Here is a 4,255-nt window from a genome sequence, read left to right as displayed (position 1 = left end):
ACCTAAATGACCATCAACACACAATTGGATAAAGAAGTTATAGTTTATATATACAATGAAATATTACTCAATAATTAAAAAAATGAAATCCTACCATTTTCAATGAATGGGTGGACCTAAATGTTATTATGCTGAGTGAAATAAGTCAGACAGAGACAGATAAATACCATATGGTTTCACTTATATGTGTGGAATCTATGGAACAAAAAGAACAAACTAATCCAAAATAGACTCACAGATATGGTGGACAATCTGGTGATGGCCAGAGGGGAGGGGTGTTGGGAGCTGAGAGAAAGGGGTGAAGGGTCAAAGGAATACAAATTGGTAGTTGATGGATGGTCACGGGGATGGGGAGTATAGCATAGGGAATGCAGTTAGCATTAATGTGATGGCTAAGTAGAGAGCCGGAGGAGAGATTACAAAATTAGGGGTATCATTTTATAAGCTATATAAGTATCTAACCTATGTACTGTATATTTAAAACTAATAAAATAAAATTTAAAAAAAGAAAAGGATGTCTAGGATGGAGAAGGGACATGTCAGCTAACAGCCATAAGAAGAGGGCCTGATTAGCTTGTAGAAGATAAGATACAGGGATGGTCATGATAGCTGTCTTTAGACACTGGAAAGGCTGTCATATAGAAGAAAGACCAGATTCTTCTTTTTTTTTTTTTTTTTGGATAAAGTATCATGAAGCAGAACTAAGACCAGTATGTAGAAGGAACCAGGAGAGAGATTTTGGGCACAATATAAGAAAAGAAGTATATAAGAGTGGGAACTGTGCTGATGGAAAGGCATAGTACAAGATGTTATTTGAATGAGTGTCTTGGGAAATAGTAGTTAGCTTTGCTCTGAAATGGTCCAAGAATTGCCCAATGACAACTTGTTGAGAGTGCTGTAGAGGAGACTCGAGCAATAGGTGGGTGGCGGGACTAAGTAAATTGTAAGGGTCACTCCAACAATGAGATTCTTTGAAATTGTGGCTGAAGAAAGTTTGAGAGCTTAAAACTGTAGCAGCACTTTGTTCTCAAATAAGATGAACTCAAGCTTTTGGTAGAATTGTGGATCAAGTCTCTGGAAAGATAGTAAATATAGTAAGTATGTGTGTTCTTAAAATTGACAGAGATAACTCTGTAGGTGCTTTCCAGTGACTGAAAGGCATATCCAGAAAGGAATGGTGCCACTGTAGACTCAGTACCCACTGTTGATCAGAGTCATTTCTAAGGGATGGTAAAATGAGTTAAATTTTCTGGACTTGTTTTTGGAGGTGTTTCAGTAGCTGCTCATAGGAACAAGGAGGCTGAAGCTGTTCAGTGACTCACACAGCAAAAGATAGAAAGAAGTTTAAATATATCCAATCGGCACAAAGCCATGTTATTTCCAACAGCATGCAAAGGTAGGACTAGAGTGGATGGTTTGGAAATAACACTTTCCTGCTTTTTCTCTATTCCTCCTCAGGCTGTCTGTGCCAATTCTCCACCTTTGAATCAGGGGAGTGTTTGTACACATATTTTGATTTGCCTCAGGTCTCACCCTTAAGTTGATTGTTCTTTACCATTCTCCGATCTCAAAAAATGGTCAAAATTATAAAGATCTTCTTTCCAGGAGTAATCTCCTACTTGATTCATGAACCTTTCTGGAGCAAAGATGATAAATGGGATTAATCTTTTTGGGCCAATTCCAATTGAATGGTAATGGCTGCCAAGGGCAATAGGATGAGAAGTTGTTTGAGGCTTCAATTGAACACAGCAGGAAAGAAGGCCCTGACTGATTAACAATGTCTGTTCTATAGGTATAGAATGGGAAATTGGCATGGATGCCTCAAAATGTGCTATCTTTGGGTTAGAGGAGAAAGTTATATGTTTCTGCCAAAAACTATTATAATCTGTGCCTTGCTAGATTAACGGATTAGTACGAACAACTGCTAAACCATAATCTTCACATATTTTTTGGCCATTATCATCAGATATAAATTGAGCCTTGATTATGGCCACAATATCATTTTTAACTGTAGTTCTGGCTCTGGCCAGACTGAACTCCATTCTGGCCACAGATGGCATCCTAACTCCGAGCATTATCAGATGTGTTAAAGCGAACCCATTCTCACCGCTAGAGACACAGTTCAAGGCCTGTGCTTTCCTAGAGGTGACTCAGTAGCTGCGTATTTTGTTTGTGAAGGACATTACATTATCAACATAGCAATATGATTGTCAGTATTTCTTCTTTAATTGTCTAGCTGCAGGGAGCACAAATACTTTATTGCCATGGTAGATAGTCTTTTCCTTAAAAAGAAAAAAAAATGGAAAGGAAGAAATGAAACTCAAATGAAAGAAGTAATTTCCTATGACTGTAAAAACATAAAGCAAATACCTGAACATGATTTTAAATGGGCCTGTAAACGTGGCTGATGGATGGAAGCTTTCTTGGAAAGGACATATACTATTGAGTCCTGCTGGGTACAGAGCACATTAGGGGTCAAGGAAACCATGAATTATGTGCTGGAAGTCAGTTTCCATTAAATTAATAGACTTCACACAGCTACCAAATATGGTCTGGATAAATGAGCTTTCAGAATAATAGTTTTTTAAGAATCATAAAGTGACTTGAAAAGGTAGTAATAAAACTGTCAGAGTCTCTACTTTAAATTTGAGATGTAATAGGGAATATAAAAAAAATCTAAATATTTTCAGAATGTGTGGAGTGGGGAAACTGAGGAATTAGAGTTCCATTTGAATCCCTGTATTGGGGCAGGTGGGGAAGGCAGGGGGGATGGGTTTAGAATATATGATAGCAGTGCTATCCAATAGCACTTTCTGTGATAACAAAAGTGTTCTGTATCTGTATTGTCCAATACAGTAGCCACTGACTACCTATGGCTATTGAGCATTTGAGATATGAATAGTGTGACTGAAGATCTTAATTTTAAATGTTATTTAATGGTAATTAATTTAAAATTAAATAGCCAGTGGTGGCTAGAGGCTACCATATTAGACAGCATAGTACTCAAATTTAGGTCAGTTTCCAGATCCAAAAGCAACAAAAGTCCAAGGAAATGAAAGAACAGCCAATAAATCTATATCTGTGCTGTTTATACTTGAGAAGAATAGGCTTTGTTAGTTTTAGATAGACCCTGTACCTTGATTTTAGATGAGAACATGCCAGTATTGATGGAAGGTTTGTCTCTGTGGTCCACCTGCAGAATATAGAAAGTTCAAATATGTTATCCTTTATTAATGGACATTAATGACTTTAATGAAAGTAATCCATTTTGTTTGAAGGAGAGAAATAAATATTTCACAAAAGAAATGTAAATAATATTTAGACTAAAGAATTTGTAATGTTTCTCTACTGCTCTGGATATAATAACCAGAATTCTATCTTTTTAAGAGACATTTATAATTCAGTCAAAGCCCCAAAACTTAGTATCTATTTTAATATCATATTATTGGTGATTTGGACTAAAGAATGAAACAAGAAAAAATGATATACAAACCAAACGAATTTCTTTGGGTACAGTTTGGGTACTGACACAGAGCTTAGAGTTGATTGGCTTTAATTTATCTTATTGTTCTTTCGATAATTATAATTTTGAGATATAACTATTGAATTTGCAACTGTTTCCCTATGTGCTACATTTGTGCTTTAAAATTTTCCCTAATTTTCCATAGTTCATTCGCTCAAAAAATCTACAAATGTTTATTATTCTGGAGCATTGAGTATAGTGGGGTATGGTAAAAGATAATGCTGGGGCAAGATTGTGAAGGACTTTGAAGCCATTTTGAAGTATTTTAACATTGTCCTAGGAGCAGTGAGAGTGACATGAGATTTTTATTTTTATTTATTTATTTTCTTTAGTGCCTACAGAACCTGGTATCCCTAGGTAGTCTCCTATCCAAGTACTAACCAGGCCCGACCCTGCTTAGCTTCTGAGATCAGACGAGATTGGGCATGTTCAGAGTGGCATGGCCATACACTGACATGAGATTTTTAGAAGCTTAATCCCTGCAGCATGAAGAATGAAATAAAGAGCATGGAATATGAAGCCTTGATCAGTTGGAAGGTTAGCACAATGGTTAATGTGAAAGATGATGATGATAACCTAAGATAATAGTGACAGTAGAGATGAAAAGAAGTAGACAAATTCAAGAAATATTTAAGAAGTAGCATTTCTAGAATTTAGTGAGTGATTAGGCAAAGAAGGTTTAGACTATGTTTCCCATGAGTAGCCTCTGCTCTTGCCCTCTTCTTTTCCTGA

The 4,255-nt window shown here is 36.3% G+C and overlaps 1 pseudogene; it reads right to left on the bottom strand.

The window, feature by feature from the left end:
- Positions 1 to 3,855: 3,855 nt before the first annotated feature.
- On the bottom strand, positions 3,856 to 3,974 carry LOC111733433 (annotated as a pseudogene).
- Positions 3,975 to 4,255: the final 281 nt, after the last annotated feature.

Source organism: Pteropus vampyrus, unplaced genomic scaffold, assembly GCF_000151845.1.
Source record: "Pteropus vampyrus isolate Shadow unplaced genomic scaffold, Pvam_2.0 Scaffold566, whole genome shotgun sequence".
Taxonomy (NCBI): domain Eukaryota; kingdom Metazoa; phylum Chordata; class Mammalia; order Chiroptera; family Pteropodidae; genus Pteropus; species Pteropus vampyrus.
Note: the sequence above shows the minus strand (reverse complement) of the source record. Positions and strands in the feature narration are given on the sequence as shown.